The 18680-nt window shown below is 38.9% G+C and overlaps 1 long non-coding RNA gene across 1 annotated transcript in view; it reads right to left on the bottom strand.

The window, feature by feature from the left end:
* LOC311507066 overlaps positions 1-7762 on the bottom strand; it is a 68165-nt gene extending 60403 nt beyond the window's left edge. The window contains exon 1 of the long non-coding RNA XR_014699712.1: positions 7165-7762. This is a non-coding gene — a long non-coding RNA (uncharacterized lncRNA). The remainder of the gene's footprint in view (positions 1-7164) is intronic.
* Positions 7763-18680: the final 10918 nt, after the last annotated feature.

Consider the following 18680-nt stretch of genomic DNA (forward strand, 5'->3'; position numbering starts at 1 on the left):
AACAACTTTCTTTCGAATCGGCTTTGGCCACCACTCTGAAAGACTTGAAGTTAAGCTTTTCTCTGAGAAAGGAACTCTCTTTTCCGTCGCTCTGACTATGTCACCTTCTTCGTTGCTCTGATTGGTTGTAGCGCTATCCTATTGCGTGGAGACGGAGTTTGAAAGACAACCGTTTATCCCACCCCTCCGGTTGAGCCCTGTCTATGGAGAGTGCCCAGACCATACATTTAATGTGGGTCTGGCTCGTCAAGCTAGGAGGCCAAGGTAATGCCATCCAAAGAAACCACGTAATTAGATAATGAATCTCTGAGATGCTTAGGACCAAATACAATAACTTCTGTTTTGTCTAAGTTTAAGAGTAGGAAATTACAGGTCATCCAAGCCTTTATGTCTTTAAGGCATGCTTGGAGTTTAACCAGCTGATTAGTTTCATCTGGTTTCATGGATACATATAGCTGGGTGTTGTCTGCATAGCAATGGAAGTTTATGCCATGTTTCTAATAATCTTGCCTAATGGCAACATGTATAACGTGAAGAGTATTGGTTCTAGCACAGAACCCTGAGGAACTCCGTAGCTTACTTTTGTATAAGTAGAAGAATCATTATTGACATGAACAAACTGGAATCTGTCAGACAGATAGGATTCAAACCAGTCTAATGCAGTTCCTTTAATCTTGATCTCACTTTCAAGTCTCTGTAGTCAAATATTTTGATCAATAGTGTCAAATGCAGCACTAAGATCTAGCAGAACAAGTATAGAGACAAGTCCACTGTCTGAAGCCATGAGGAGATCATTGGTAACTTTAACCAGAGCTGTTTCTGTACTGTGATGAACTCTAAAACCTGACTGAAACTCTTCAAACAGACCATTCCTGTTAAAGTGGTCACACAACTGATTAGCAACAACTTTTTCTAGAATTTTGGAAATAAAAGGAAAGTTGGAGATTGGTCTATAGTTGGCTAAAACATCTGGATCTAGAGTGGCTTTCTTGAGTAAGGGCTTAATTACAGCAATCTTAAAAGACTGAGGGACATATCCTGTTAATAAAGATAAATTTATCTGGTTCAATATGGAGGTGTTAATTAATGGAAAAACTTCTTTGAGCAATTTAGTTGGGATTGGATCTAGAAGATAAGTTGATGGTTTAGATGCTGTAATTGTTGAAGAGAGCTCAAGAAAATCTACTGGGGAGAAGGATTCCAGATATTGATAAGGTCTTACAGAAATTTCTAATGTTGCTGCATCTTTGACAGATGGAGGAAGGATGTCTTGAATGTTTTCTCTAATGCCAACAATTTTATTAGTAAAGAAGCTCATGAAGTCAATACTACTGAGGGCTAAAGGAACAGATGGCTCAACAGAGCTGTGGCTCTTTGTCAGCCTGGCTACAGTGCTGAAAAGAAATCTGGGGTTGTTCTTGTTTTCTTCTATTAATGATGAATAATATGCTGTTCTAATACTACTGAGAGCTTTTTTATAAGTTGTTAAACTATCTTTCCAGGCTATGCGAGCTTCTTCAGAATTAGTGGAATGCCAAATTCTTTCTAGCTTTCGGACTGCCTGTTTTGAACAGCGCAACTGTGAATTTTTCCAGGGAGCTAGCCTCCACCGATTCATGACCTTCTTTTTCAGAGGAGCAACTAAGTTTAAAGTTGAACTAAGCGATGCTGCAGTGCCATCGACAAAATAATGTATTAGTGCAGGGGTTAAATTGTGGTTGCTGTCGTCCAGAACATTGGCACACGGCAATTTTGGCATTTTGATGGGGGTGGTGATCCAAATATCTCAGGACAGGCTAAGTAATCTATGTCCTCCTGCTCGCTGCTCTCCTCTCTCTCACTAACACTCTCCTCTACTGGGGATGCTATCTCAACCTAGCTCAACAAAACATAAATAGAGACTGTGGGTTCAGTGTTTTTGTTTTGTTTTGTTTTTTTAACATAAAGATGAAGAATTATTGAATTATCTTATAAACATACAGCTGCATCGGCAATGGCACTGGCAAAGAACAACATGATGTCAAAACGTGTGATTTTCTTTCATTTTAACCTACATTGTCTTTGGCCACCTAGGCTACATAAAAACTGCCCCAAACTAATTTTTCTACACAAATCTCCTTCTGCCTCTCACCTCTGCCTGAGTGAAAGGGAGGTCGAAGAAAACTGGATTGGGACTGTCAGCCCAAATAGCACGTCGGTACACCAGGAAAATGCCCGGTACGCCAGATGGCCAGTCCGTCCCTGGTTACCTTACATGATACAATATAAATGTGGTTGTTAAGTGATCCGTCTTGCATTGCCCTTTGAAAATAAGAATAAGAAATAAGAGATCATGAATTGTTATCACCAATTTTATAGTTGGGTTTTATGTATTATCCAGCAGGGTACTGTAAATTCACATTAAAAGTGTGATTTGGATTAGATTATCTGTAACATTTAGACTTCCTTAATTCATTATTGCAGATTTTAATGATAAGGAAATTTGCTGCATGACAGACACTCTTTACAGTCACATTGTTATTGTTATGAACACAAGCACTCCATGCCTTTGCTAAACATTTTAAATTAGCACCACCCATCTTCAGTGACCAAAGGAGGAAGTGGTTACAAGATTAAGCTGTTGCATACCTTGTCCACAAGGGAGCAACAGAGTCCAAGAAGTGCACAAAGGCAACACCAAAAATCACAACAGCAGCAGTCCACTGAGAGGCGGTGAGTGGATGAGTTGACGGTATGCTTCTCAGCTCATCTGTATGTTTGATCATGAACACTGACATTCACTTATTCCACTTCAACAACAGAATGTCTGTCAGAATATATGCTTGACAGTACACAGACCTACTTGGAGAACCTTAAACATGTGAGCATCTGCCTCACAACTGTCCAGTCTATAGTTTTGATGTGACATTTTTTTGCATCTTCTTAATGTCAGGAAACTTAAGGAATATTTTACAATCAAACTTAAGTGTAGCATTTAACACACAGAATAAGAGTTGTTAGATCCTTTCTATGATCTTCAGTTCAGAATCAGTCTTTAAGGATGTGTATGAGATTGTATTACCTAATGCAGAAGGCCAGGCTATATGGAAGTAATATAAGTTCAAAATAGCTAAACACCGGGTGCACATGGGAGCTTTATAAAAGACTTCCTATTCATGTTCCCCGCTTCCTCTAAAGCACACTGCCTCACTCTCAAGATGAACTGACACAGACTTGCCACATGGAGTGCAGATGACTATTAAATATGACTATTATTATTAATTAAAATTAAAGCAGAACAAAATTTTGTGGTTCTGTGAGTTCATGTCAGTCATGTCTTTGAAGTGATTTCCAGTCTCTTGATGATTTACGGCTTTTGAAGTGACTTTGTAAGACAAAACTTATAGTCCTATCAAAACAATTCTCAGACTGTTCGAGGCAGTCAAGATGTTCGTAGATCCTTCTGAGTCTACAGGTGCACACCTTGATAAGAGGTCTATTTTGATGTATGATTTGTGTACATACATTGGAAACTGTGTCCACAAGAGAAGATTACAACACTTTTTTCTATCTTTTATCTTGAAAACCCAGCATATTTGTATATTTGTGAATTGCTGTTAAGTCACTTTTATAAGTTTGGAGCTTTTATTTTGAAAGTTTGGCATATTTCTTGGGATCGTTACTTCCTTTAAGTAGTTGTAATTAAGGTTTTATTTTGAAAATCCAACATACATCCCTCCTGATGCCTCCCCCTCCTCCTGCCTCTTCTGAAAATTATGGTTTCTATAGGGCCTCTCCATTAATGTCTCGTTGCTGCTGAGTTACTACGACAATCTGAGGCCATTGAAGTGTCAGATAGGGAGGGGACACACACACTGTTCAGACCTTGCATTAACATCCGTTCTGGGCAGGCCAATCACAAATGAACAGCTTTTAGTGCCTGTTTTCTTCATTGGTGGAGTGCAGTAGAATATTATATAACAGTGACTATCTCTAATGGATCTCTACTGCTGTTATAGAACCATGAACAGCTCTGCACATAGCTTTTTGATACGAAAGTCCGCTGACACAAGAGCACCCCAGCTGAGTAAGTATTCTTTAACATGACTCAGGACGCATTGTGTGTTTACACTACCAAAGGAATGGGAACAAACGCCCAGACCCATACCACCTCCAAATGTGGTCAGATATCGGATCTCTCAAATCTCATTGAGTGTGTTCACACTTTTACTTTCCACTGGTCACTTGAATTCAATTCAACTCAATTCAATTTTATTTATATAGCGTCAATAACAATACAAATTGTTTTACAACATAGGGCCTGAAACAGATTCCACAGGACGGATGTTAATGCAAGATCTGAACGGGACCTGTGACATCTGGCTGACAGTGCAAAAACAGGCAAGCAAACAGGAATGAGGGCTCTGAATAAGGATCTAGAGTGACGAAACTAGTGCTATTGATATCAATAGTTTTGTGGTGAAAGAAGAAGTATGAGAAATAGTGACATTCGTGTTTCAATGCTATTGCACTGGCACACACAATAAAATCTCCACCACAAAAGCTGACCTTCAAAAACATTGCACGCCATCAATAAAATGTTAAATTTCAAGCACATATAAGTGGATATGATAAAATGATACGTTATTATATAGTTTCTGCATGATGTAAATGCTTAAATGGTGAGATTTCTTCCCAACAGCTAAATTTCAGAAGCTATCAAAAAACCTAGGAAATCATAATAGAAGTGAGAATCACCAAAGTTCTGTGGGGAAAAAACAACCTTATACATCACTCACAGCTTTTCAGATCCTCTCGCTTTCTCCTTTTCTCACACATGTAAATACACAGGCACAGGACACAAAGGTGTCATTTTACTCAAGAAGGGTCAGTAGTTCTCTCCTTCAGACAGAGACTTGTTTTTGAACAGAGGCTGCCACCCAAACTTGGCCCAACCTCTCCTGGTTCCACCACCCCCCTTAGTCTCTCTAACCCTATCTCTGGCCCCCACAACCATAGAGACAAGCTCCACATTGTTTCTGCACTACAAACAAATGACATGTAGACTAATTTTAGAGACAAACGTTTTAGCCCATTCTAAACACAAACTGGATGTATTTCTCTATGAAAAGATAGAGGGGTTTTTGTAGCTTGATATTTGTCATGGAGCTCATTAAACCATTATCTCTGGCTAATGATGAAAGGTCCGTTTCTTAACTTAAACTTTGTACTTGCAGACAGGGTTAGGTAATGCAGAGTGCATATTTAAATATATATATATAATTAATGTATAATAAATGTTCCCTCCATTTCACCTTGAGTTATGATACTGAGGAATCTTTCACCATAAAGTGCAATGCTGCATGGTCCACATTGTCACACAAAACCGAGTTTAGGCATGAAAAATCACTATTCAACTTAAACTCATAATCACACCGTCAACACTCTCAACCACAGAACCTTAATCTCTGTGGTACATAGACACCATACTTGGGCATCACTGCTCTCTTGTGTTGTAGCGTCCCTGGGGGCCTGACCTGCCAGCTCCAACTCTGTGTCACTAAATTCTATCAGTTAGTTTTCCAGCACTCCGTCACACTTGTGACCATTTCCACACAGATTGTGTTTTTATTTCAAAGACCAGGTAATGGAGCTATAACCTGTTGCATAAGAAATCCAGTGTGAAAACAGTGTGGGTTGGTTCAGTCTGAATTATATGGGTGTGTTACTGGTTTTGCTTAGGTAACATTTTAACATCATCTGTAGCATGTGAAGAACTGACAGACTGCGTGTGCAAGAGTACATCTTTTTCACAAGTTTTACAAATGGAGTACAGCTGACAATACTGTTCAACCTGAACTTGAAACTCTTAAATGGATTGCCAGTGATGAAAAAGTTCTTCAAAAAGAAAATTCAGGGTCTACAAGTATTACTCTGGTGTCTATATGATTTTCTGCTGCAGTTCACCTCAAGCATATCATTTGACACCACAGCCAGCACATTCAGTCCTGTGAGAAAGCTAAATTCTGCTTCTATTCTCAGCTATGGATACAGACATTAACACAAGCATTCAAAAAGGTTCACTGCACTGATGTCTATCAGACACTGACACTGTGCATGGACTTAGATGCATGCATCTGTGATTTCATAGCACAGGTCTGATACTGGCCATGTAAAAATGAAGACCCTTTGGTGAAGTGTCTAATAATCAATGCTGGCCATGCTTGGCATTCAGCAGAGGATCTCTTTTCAGTGGAGAAAAGAGTGTTTTTTAGAGAACATTTTGTGGGTATGGGGAGTTGATGGGGGGTGAAGAGGGTATTCGACCTGGGCCATGCCCTGAGAATAAATGCTGAGGAAGTATTTGAAAATGAGAGCTAAAAGATTAAGCTAAAAGATAAGAAGGTGGAAGATTACATTAAGTTGCAACTACTGTGAATGCCATTATGCCATTATTTCACAAGCCATTATGTCACATCATGCTTGTAAAAGATGGACATGCAAACTAGCAACATAGGTACAAATATTTTAATTTAAAGCAAACAGGTTGTATGATCACTTGTACTTGTGTGTGCTTGTAGGTTCCACTAAAATGAAATGAAATATTTACACCAAGCCAAAGTATAAACCAAAGCAATTTTATACATGCCATCAGATCATGGAACGACAGATACTTCACCAGCGTCCTTGTGGTCAAAGTTATGGAGTTCAAACCATTTGCTATCATCCGAATGATGAACTGAATCTCATCGGAGTTAGTATGGGAGAAGTGGGAAGATACCATGTTGATTTTAATCCTGTCTGTGTATGGACAATGTGTGCATGTATTGTGCAGCACATGCACAGGTTATGACAGGTCATTGCGCTGTCTATCTGGCCCGAATAACGGGGCAATGTTCTCAATTCCACTGGTGAAAACAGATGTAAAGGATTTAACTAAATTTTTCACATGGTACTCATGTATTCTCCACTGGCATTAAGATCAGAACCACGGCTTGGTAAGTATTATTATCGATCACATGCGAGATACTTTTAGCCAAATCATTCACCGATGCAACGTTTGTTAAATGACAGCAGGTGAAACAACGTCAATCTACTGTTTAAAAAGATGATCCAAAACCTATTAACAAAATTCCCAAAAGAAATTATACATTTGTACCGATTATTGCCAAAAAATGTACATACCTGCTGAATCAAGAGATGGGTATTCAAATTATCCACATTACTCGACCAAAATATGTTCCACGATATCCGTCAACACATGCTGATTTCCAAAAGCACAAGATAGCATGACCCAGGCAGTCTCTGATAGTGCGTCAACTGTTCGTCATCTAGCAGAAATACCGCGGCAGTAATACACACCATTTATCTCGGACGGAAGAACTCCCCAATTACCCATATGGGGCGACCTGTAGCTGAAGTTTCCAATCCATCGTGTTGCCATCGTGATATAAAGCAAAAAATAATTCCTCTCGCGTTTCAGTGTTTTAATCCCAACAGTTGATTATCCAATTAACATTGGATAAATAATCTTACACTTTGGTAAATGAAGTAATGCTGTCAGCGCAATTATTTCCAGTGGTCCGCTGATTTCCTACGGTCACGTTCTCCGCTGGAGCTCAAACTACCGTTTCTGTTGACAGAGACACAGTAATAGGAATCGCTGCTTGATTATCCAATGGTTTGAGTGGAACGCTGAAGCACATGTTCCTTTCAAGCGCGCAAGGCAAGACGGTACTTGGAGTCAATTGTTGCACTGCCAAACACCGGATAGCTGATCAAATTGATGATATGATAAATTATAGCTGAAAACTGTATAATTCAGCTTGCTTACAATGAGTGAACATGTTTGCTGATTAACATATGATTATAATGACAAGTTTATGGAACTTGTCATTATAATCACATAATGATAAACTTGTGCTATGTAATAGGCTATAAGATGTTAGAATCATTTTGATTTGATCAGTTTGATTCCCAGCTGTGTGTGAGAGCAGTGTGAATGATCACCTGATGCTATGTAGAGATACAGAGATGTTGCTCTGAATCACAGTCCAAAAGACCCTCTCGTCTTTCTTATCTCACTCCCATGTCCTGATCGCTTCCCCCAAACTTCAAAACCACGACTGGATTCCTAGATGGGGAGCACCAATTAAAGCATCACAGTACATTATATCGATAGTATGCAGGAGCCGGTGAAGCCACACCTATTCCTTTACTCTTTTGCCTGACCTCAGCTGCAATCCAATAGCACTTGAATTGCACATGCTTCTGTCAGTGCAGGTACTCAGTGGTTATGTTGTGTGCCTGGGTTGAAACGTTTTTGCACACTGCATTTGCGTGACAAGAGCTGGAAATGAAAACACAAAGACATATTGTTTTAAGTGATATAGTAACTTAACAACATTCCTGTATTACATTTCTAAGTCACCACGGCTAAGTAAAGACTTTCTGTTCCCTTTGACAAGGAGGGTTAAATATTTTAACTGGTTCACTGTGTTGATCCTTGATTCTTCCACAAAATGTCTCTTTTAGCTCAGTAATCTTTGCTAAAGAAATAACAGTGAATAATCCTTTATCTTCTCTTGGAGAATCCCATGTTAACAAGGCTGACGAAGGACAGAAAAACTTAAGCCGTATAAAGAATGACTCCTTTCCTATTGCTCTCTAACACACTCTTACTCTGGGTAAATGGGGAATTATTTGGACGAAATTATCCTTTCTGGAGCCTTCTTCTTTTTTTCTTCTTTTTTTTCTGTTTAAAGTTTTTTTGTGTGTGTGTGAAAAAGTAAACCTCAAAAACATTTTTTAATTTTTACCAAGATGAGTATGATGGCATGTATCCTGACATGCAGATTTTGGGCAATTTAAAAAACATATGCTGTGTGTGACATCTGTGAGGTGAGTGATATACATGATAGCTTTTGCCTGAGGATGCATTTCTAGATGTGAGTGTGATCTCCGTGGCAAGCAGTGTGTAGGCAGCTGGCATTGTGGCACTATGCCAGGGCTATGCGTGACTAGGAGAAATACACCTGTCTCTGTGCTAAGGTATGACAGGAGGTGTGTGTGCGTGTGCGTGTGTGTGGTGCAAGAGGGAGGAGAGGTGGGGGCACGCAGGGGCCTGCCAGGTGAACAATGCTTACTATTGTACATGCACTCTAACTACAGACATCCTTCCCTGCTCACACAATCACGCAACATACACAGTCAAATTCTTTATAGCACACATTTTGTGTTGACCGCAGGCACTCTTGGTTGGGTCCCAATAATTCTGCCTTTTACACGCAAGCTGCCAATCAGGTGAATGACGTAAATGCAAAAAATAGACATTATTAGTCCTCATAAGTCTAGTGTGGCACTAGTACTCTGCAGCTATACACACCTGCAGAAAGAGACGATTCAAAGGCTTTGCAAATAAATAATAGAGAGCAAAATACCCTAATCTTATCTAATCCCTACTCAGTCCAACACCAGACCAGTTTTTCCTGGCTTTTTATTCTGTATAAATAAGATAAGACAATCCTAAGATAAACAGATGTGATATCATAGATGGAAGTTTGTGGTTTCAACTTAAAAAAAAACTCTCACTCCAAAACAGGTCAGCCACAAAGAAAATCTTGATAGATATGAAAATATGAAAAACATATTTTCTTCAAATTTTATTTTTGGTTCTGAGTTGAGTTCAATAGATGTGGTCAGTTATTTAGTTATAATGTGAAGCCACAGGAGTGTTTCTGTGACTCCATTATCTGGAAGTCACAAAGCCTTTGTTTACCTTTAACTTGGGAGTATACAGTAAGTGTCATTACTTAGTAATTTATTCCTGTTAAATTCCTTATGATGTATGAATGTGTGTCTGTGTGTTCTCACTTACTAGTTCAATAAACTCTTCATAAAGGTAGCATTGTTAAGTTGCGTGCGAAGCTCATGTCTTAGCCTTTGTGTCCCCGCCCACCCCTGTAAACCACAGCCTTTTTTTCTCTCCTTTTTTGCCCTCTACACTTTTCCCTTTCTTTTTGTTACAGGTAAACATTTGAGGTCCGCACGCAATCTCCAGAGAGTCTCCTCCCCTTATGCTCCACGGCTTCCACTCAGCATTACTCACAGTCTCTCCCACACTCACAACACAGGAACTCACCCCTCTCCCTCTTTCTTGCCCATACACACACAAACACGCTATTCTTCCCTCATTCTTTTGACACATATTCTTTTTCTCTCTGACTTAGCACCTGCTTGACTGATGGGTTGAATTTCTGATTTACTGTGCGATATAGTGTCTGCACCATACCTTAGTGTTGAAGAGAGAACTCAAACGTAAGGCAAGGCTCCACATGTACAAGACTTTGGGAGTGATCAAAAAATGGTATCTGGTTGAAATTTGGTTCATCTGGTTTTCTGGCAAAGTAGTTTCTGAGAATCCACAATGGAAGGTCGCTGGGTCTGGACGTTTTTGTTTGGCCTTGTTGCTGAAGCAACCCTGAAGGGTTGAGTTGTTAAGTATGAATGAATGAATAAATAAATTAATGAATGGTTTTAAAGGCTGCTGGCAGAGATTATGCTTCTCTAAATTTGAGAATAATTGTATAATGTTTGAAAAACAGGATAACTGTTTTAGCCAGAAAACTATTTATTTTTTGTAGTGTAAAATATGTTGGCATTTAGATGAAGTAATTAATTCAATTAGAAATGTGGAGAACCTGGAGTAGAAAAACTAAGGGATACTCCTTGAAGTCTCTACTGGTTGTCACTGGAAGGCTGGATGCAGACACAAACGCTGTGACCCAAATGAAGACAAGCTGAAATGCTCAATTTCCACAAACTTATACAAATCTCTCTGGCTGCCTGATTTAGAAACAGACCAACAAATTTAAGTTTTATAACTTGGGTTCAGGAACAAGCCTCAAACATCCAATCACCTATAGGTGCGTCTAACCTGTCCTCGTCTGTTTGTCTCAGTTCACATAGTCCCCTGGTATTTTTAGTGAATGTGGCAATGCGATGGTGAAACAAGTTATCTTTGTAAATGTGCAAAAACACATTGCAAAGGGTGCTAATCGCCACATTGGTCGATAAAATAACAATGGTAGAGACGATGTATTTTGGAAATTGGAAGCTGGAAGTATTGTTGTATAGTGTCTTCATGGTTTACCATACTGTCATGCAAATGATCATGGGTATTACAGATGTTGTTTGTTGTATCATATGGGTAACTTCTTCTTGAAGCACAGTGCATTATTACATGCAAGCTTTGTTTTGAAGCTTTGAAAAATATCATCAAGTCTTGCTGGCAGGGCAGGGTGTGTTGTAGCATCGAGCAACAGTGTAACCTCTCTGATCATGTCAACAGAATTCCCCAAATCCCAGCCAGCTAATGAGCTTGAATACAATAGCTAGTCCCTTGCATGCTGCAGCAGAGAAAAGACTAGCACCTGTTCACTAGTAGAGGAAGACAATGTAAAAGCAAAAGCAATAAGCAACATTTTTTATAATCACACTTATGACATATGTGTATGGAGCTTATAGGAGTTAATAGATAAACTGTCCTTGGAACTGACATCCGTCTCAAGCCTCTTTTTACAACAAAACTTGAAGTCAGTGTAAGGATGTTAGGTGGCTAGGTGAGATACATAAAGCTGCATTCCTTTGTATTATGGATCAATGTTGCTCAGAGGTGAGCAGGAGCAACATGGTGTCCTGGAAACCAGAAAAATGGCTATGTTTTTTTGATCATTGCTCTGTGTGAATGCATGCTGGCACAGAGTCAAGACCTGCCCTTAGTGACGGAAGATTAATGACAGTTAGTCACGGAAAGGCTTTACAGCAGCAAAAAGCAGAGCAGAGAAATCGAGTGGGAGAGGAAAGAACAAGAGAAGGAAGAGAGAAGTGTAACAGAGACCACAGGTTCCATTCCTTTATATGTACAATATGTATAGAGTAATTAAATGAAATTAATATTTACACACATATTGATTTGGGTTCTGCGTGGGTTCTCTCTGGATACTCTGGCTTCCTCCCACTGTCCAAAGACATGCTTGTTAGGTTAACTGGTGATTCTAAATTGGCCGCAGGTGTGCATGACAGTGTGAATGGTTGTCTGTCTCTCCATGTACCCCGCCATTTGCCCAATGACAGCTGGGATAGGCTCCAGCCTATTATACGGTGTTGATATGATATAGATATTAAGTGTTTTTTAGATGATATCCCCAGTAAATGGAGCTGTCATGTTAATCACCTGGAGCAGGAGGAGTGTATAAAAGGCAGGTAGTTGCCTCTGTCAGAGTGTTGGTTGGAGCTTGTTGGAGCTTGTTGGAGCTTGTTGTGTCTCACTGGGAGTTAATAAATAGCTAACCTTTCCATGGAATTGACCGTCTCAAGTCTCTCTTTACAACAAAACTTGAACTCTCAGCAGGTGAAACTGACAGAAAATATGACAAAAGTGAGAACCACTATGTTCGAGTGATAGGAATATGCATGAGCAAAAGTGTGTGAATGTGGCTCTGGAAGTGTTGATGTGCATTAAAAAGAGTGCAATACAAACTATAATGGTGCTCAAGCACACCCACTCAATTTGGATCAAGAGATGATCCCACCCAAAGCAAGCATCCTGGTCCTGCAATTACACAAATCAAAGGTGAGGAACTTTAGTGTAATATGAAACTGGAGCTTTACCAACAGGCCAACCAACAGTTGAGAAGCCAAGAATATTGTGAAATAGGTCGATAATAGTGTTCCGAAGGGATTTTTCATGTTGTTGATCAACATCCTGTTATACAGTAAGTCAGTAAAAAAGTCCAATCGCCAGTGTCTTATACAGAAGGTGGGCTGAACAGAGAGATGGAAGAGAATGTTTTTTTTTCAAATATATTTATTGGGTTTTTGTTTGCATTACAGAACAATTAAACTACTGCAACACATCACAGATATAACCAATAACATTCACACATACACGCACACACACACACACAAACTTGCACAATCCATATTTCAATGTATAGGTTTTCAAAATTAAAATCAACGCAAAATTGTGAAATAAAATAGGCCTACATAAACGTCAATGTAACAAAAACATTTACATTCCAGATTCTATAATGCTCATATATGGTTCCCAGAGATGAACAAACTCTTTCTGTTTTCCCTTAGCAATATATGTTAGTCTTTCCAGACCAAGGCATGTTGAAAGTTCCTTTATCCACTGTTTCATAGAAGGTGCCTCTACATTCTTCCAATTAAGTGCAATCACTCTCCTGGCTTGTGGAAGTCCAAAGTCCAGTAGTTTAGTCTGTTTCTGCATTTGTATGAAGTTCAGTGGATAAATTCCAAGTATACATAACTTAGCATTTAGTGGTACGTTAATACAAAAGGCTTCTGAGAGACAATCTATAACATCCTTCCAAAACTTCTGAATCTTTGCACACTCCCATAGACAGTGAACAAGTGTTCCCTTGTTATCCAGACATTTTGTACAAGTATCTGGAATGTTACCAGACATATGGTGAAGTTTGACAGGAGTCATATACGTCCTCATCAACCATTTATATTGGAGGAGCTTACACCTTGTATTTATTGTTTGTGTTTGTGCCTTTAAACAGGCCCCATTCCAATCCATTTCAGTTATGTCTTCTTGTATGTCATCTCTCCAGGCATTTAACCTATCCATTGCTGAATCTTTAGAAGTAGATATTAATAAATTATAATAAATAGAGAGTAGGTGTTTCCTTCCCATACGCCCAAGGGAGACTTCTTCTATTTTTGATAGTGGTGGGATCCGCATAATCTGCTTGGATCTGTTTAAAATTGAATTTTTCAATTGTAGGTATTTAAAAAAATGAAGGAATTGGTATTTTTCACATAACTGATTGAAGGTAAGCAACACACCATCTGTATACAAATCCACCACTCTCTGAATGCCTTTAGCATGCCATAGTCTAAACCCCCCATCTTTTTTACCAGGTGTGAATTTCTCATTACCCCAAATAGGGGTAAATTGAGAGATTACTGGAGAGTCCCCTATATGTTTATGTGCAGCATGCCACACTAAAACTGTGTTTTTCAGGAAGGGATTTTTTGTATGTTTTTTAAGTCTTTTTTCATCTGAAGAGTATAGATAACTATGTAGGGACAACTCTGAAACTGATTGTTGTTCAATGCTTACCCAGGATGGGGTTGAAGTACAAAAATAATGTGTAGCTGATGCCAACTGGCCTGCCATATAATACCATTTGAGATTTGGAAACTGAAGGCCCCCTCTCTCATAAGGCTGATATAGTAATTGTAGGCGAAGTCTTGCTTTTTTATTGTTCCAGATGAACTGACTGAACAACTTGGATAAATGATCATAAAACGTTGCTGGTAGTGGCAGGGGAAGTGTCTGGAAAAAATACAGGAATTTAGGTAAAATTGTCATTTTTATAACATTTATTCGTCCCATCAAGGATATGGGTAAATTAGACCACCGATTTAATAATTTGGTGACTTCATCTACTAGGGGATCGTAGTTTGATGGGATTATTTTACACCTAGGTATTTAAAACCCTCAGTAGTTGTTGTAAATGGTGTTGTTATGGTGGGGTTTGTCCTCTCTTCCTCATTTAGAAACATTAATACAGATTTAGAATTATTAATTTTGTACCCAGAGAATTTTCCAAAATCTTCTAATAACCTTGTCAGATTCAGAATACTATTCTTTAAATCTGTCAGAAAAAATATGATGTCATCTGCAAATAAAGAAATTAGATGGTCTCTTCTACCAATTCTAATGCCTGATATTCCCGCATGTGATCTCACTGCTACAGCCAAAGGTTCTATTGCTAATGTAAAAAGTAGTGGTGACAAAGGGCATCCCTGTCTTGTTGATCGCTGTAGATTAAAGGGTTTTGAAATGTTGTTATTACTTAAAATTTGTGCTATGGGAGTTGTATATAATAACCGAATCCATTGGAGAAATGATTCACCCAATCCATATCTTGGAAGCAATTCCAGGAGGTAATTACATTCTATTCTGTCAAATGCTTGGCGTGCATCTAGAGCTAACATTGCTGTGTCTTTAGTGTTGTGTTTTTCATATAATATATTTAGAACCCGTCTGATGTTGTGATAACCTTGTCCATTTCTGACAAAACCTTGTTGGTCATCGTTTATCAATTTAGGTAAATATTTGTCTAGTCTCCTGGCAAGAGCCTTACATAATATCTTGGTGTCACATCCCATGAGACTAATTCCCCTGTAGGAAGAGCATTCAGTCGGGGGTTTATTTGGTTTTAATAAAAGAGTTATAGTAGCTACTCTCAATGACTTTGGAAGCACACCCAGTTCATATGATTCATTATACATGTCTAGAAGTGGCTGTACTAATTTACTTTTAAATTCTTTATAAAATTCTATTGGCAGCCCATCTGGCCTAGGTGCTTTACCACTATTCATACCTCCTATAGCATCTAAAAGGTCCTTTACTGTTAGTGGATTATCAAGTATTGCTTTATCTTCCTCTGATAATGTCTGAAATTGTAACTGGTCAAGAAAAGTATTCTGAGCCTCTTCATTTCCATTGTATTCAGATTTAGATAACAGCTCATAAAACTCTCTAAAGTTATCATTTATCTCTGTGGGGTCATTTGTTAAAGTACCTGTTTTTGACTTGCTATGGATTGTTCTTTCAGCCTGTGTTTTCTTAATTTGCCAAGCCAGTAGTTTACCTGCTTTTTCACCTTGGTCATAATACGCTTGTTTAGTCCACATTAAACTCCTAGCCACTCTTTCAGTTGTCAGTTTATCATATTTAGCTCTCATAATATTCAGGTTTTGTAGTTTTTGGGGATCTTTGTGATGATAGAACTCACTCTCTATCTTTTTAATTTGTTTTTCTAATAACTGTATTTCTTGTTTTTATTGCTTATTTTTGTTACTGGTGTAGCTTACAATTTCACCCCTTATGTAGGCTTTAAAGGCTTCCCATCTAATACTAGCGTTAGTTTCATCCTTATTTCATTCAAATACATGTCCACAGAATTTTCTACAAAGTTGACAAAGTTTGGATCCTTTAACAAAAATGACTGTAATCTCCATCTTTTTGGACAACATCCTATCTTATCCAATTAGATTTCCATAGACACTGCTGCATGATCACTAATTACAATGCTGTTATACCAGCAGTTTTTAACCAGCGGCTGTAACTCTACAGATATTAGGAAATAATGGAAGAGAATGTTAATTCCCTTAACATGTTAATTAACTGCAGTTTCCTGAGAGTTTGTGTAGCCCCACCCAGTGAGCAGTTATAGGCAGATATGTTTCTATATAGCATGTTATCAGCTATGTGTCCTTCTCTCCATCTCTCTTTCTCTCCCCTCTCACCTCTGTGCTTGCTCTGGGGATTTCAGGTTGGGTTTTGTAAAGTGTCTTGAGACCATTTGTATTGTTATTGACGCTAATAAATGTAATTCAGTTGCATAGAGTTGTTAGATAAATTGTTGAAACAGTTGTGTTTCCTTCCCTCAATACAGGTGAACTTAATTTTTTTTCATTCATTGTCAAAGGAGACAGCATGAGTTTGTAAATGTATTGAAAGTATTCATGAAGACCTTGAAATGATGCCTAAGCTAAGTGACGTGCAACTCACAGAAGTAATAAAAACAATGATAAATGAAAAATTTTAAAATGTATATTTGTCACTCAACTACCATATGGTTGATTCCTGATGTAGCTCGAAACGCCACCATGTAGTGATCAGTGGCGGCTGCTGGTCTTTCAAATAGGGGAAGCCCAGTTTTGTAAAATTGGCCAAATATTACATCATTAAATTTAACAGGGTTACTAATTAATTCTCCTTATATTGTATAGGCCTATTTTTATAGTTATTATTAGTTAATTACAGTGCATGAAAATGCACTGTAATTAACTAATGCACTACTGTTATCAGAAGTGTTCTTCGTATTATTATTATCATTCTTCTAACCAAAATTAATTTAATTAATTCAGCTTGAATCGTTTAACGTAGAAACTTCATTCAACTTTTAAACTACAGTGGGTGCAGCTAGCTAGCTGGCTGGCTAGTTTACCCCCTACAATTGCAAATAAACGAACTTTTTAAAACTGAAATGAAAACAAGTAGCAAACTCAATAACGCTATATATTCACGATTTTATTTTGACAGATGGAAATAGTGCGATATATCGCAACAGATAATTAGCAGTAGCTTAGTATTAACCCTGTATTACTGTAACTTCACTCGCCAAATATCCGCATGGGACTGACCTAAAATCCTTCAATGCAGAAGTATAGTCTGGTATAGGCTTAAAGCGCTGTCAATCACGACGAGTTCCAGCCACGTTAACAGTTCATCCAATCATCATACAGAAGCTCGGTGTCCTGGTACATCCCACTGCCCATTCACTCCCAGAGACGCCCGGCTTCCCTGGAAGTGACGATTTTGGAGCGTTTGTCCAATAAATGTCGAGCTTTTTTGCCCTGAGATCGGCCCATTCTGAAGCCCCATTGAAAGTCCATTGAAGCCGAGCCTCAATGGGTTTTTAAACGGACCGTGATATGAGAAAAAAAATGACGATAGACGAACAGCTAAAACTTATTAACGATTGTGTTATTATAAGAAGTAGCCATGAAGTCGATCATGTTCTAGCACATTTTAGTTTGAGTAGTAACGTAAATTCGTAGTATTTGACGAAATTGCCAGTGATATTTTAGGGGAGGCTGAGCTTCCCCTGTAGTCTTAGAGCAATCGCCTCTGGTAGTGATAATTTTCTGTCCAGCACCTAGACTTCAACACACAGTGTGCTTTCGGTGTGTTTAGTTAGAGTAATGTCATGGATTTCCATGAAACAATTTACAAAACTTCAATTTAGTTCTAACACAAATATCATTCATTCATTCATCTTCTGTAATCGCTTATTCCTGTTAAGGGTCGCGGGGTCTGCTGGAGCCTATCCCAGCTGTCATTGGGCGAGAGGCGGGATACACTCTAGACAGGTCGCCAGTCTATCGCAGGGCTAACACAGAGAGACAGACAACCATTCACACTCACATGCACACCTAAGGCCAATTTAGAATCACCAGTTAACCTAATGAGCATGTCTTTGGACAGTGGGAGTACCCGGAGAGAACCCACGCAGACACAGGGAGAACATGCAAACTCCACACAGAAAGGCCCTCGCTGTGAGGCATCAGTGCTATTTTCCTTAGTAGCAGTCTTAACAACATCCTAAATATTATGATGAGGTTTACAGTAATTGCTTTGAGAATGACTCAACTAAACTGGCATATAAACTGAGTATAAATACACCAATAAGAATAAAATGTTACTTTGACAGTAGTTTTTGTGACTCGGAACAACTGAGACTGAAGGTAACAGCAGCCCTTGCCAGTGCTAAAACGGCACCTTCCAACATCACCACCCAGGAAAGGAAGGCGCTGGTGTCACTACAAAGAGACCAGGACATCACCATCTTGCCAGCCAACAAGGGAAGGTGCACCGTGGTGTTGAACACAACGGAGTACCACACAAAGATTAACAACCTTCTCAGCGACAAGGACACATACAAGACACTGAGGCGAGACCCAACCAACACCTACAAAACCAAAACAATAAACTACTTACAACAGCTGGAGAAGGAGAAGGCAATCGATAGATGCCTTTACTATCGTTTGTATCCCGGGGATGCCATCCCGTGTATTTATGGACTTCCAAA

This window comes from Chelon labrosus, assembly GCF_963514085.1.
Source record: "Chelon labrosus genome assembly, chromosome: 21".
In the NCBI taxonomy this organism is placed as follows: Eukaryota; Metazoa; Chordata; class Actinopteri; order Mugiliformes; family Mugilidae; genus Chelon; species Chelon labrosus.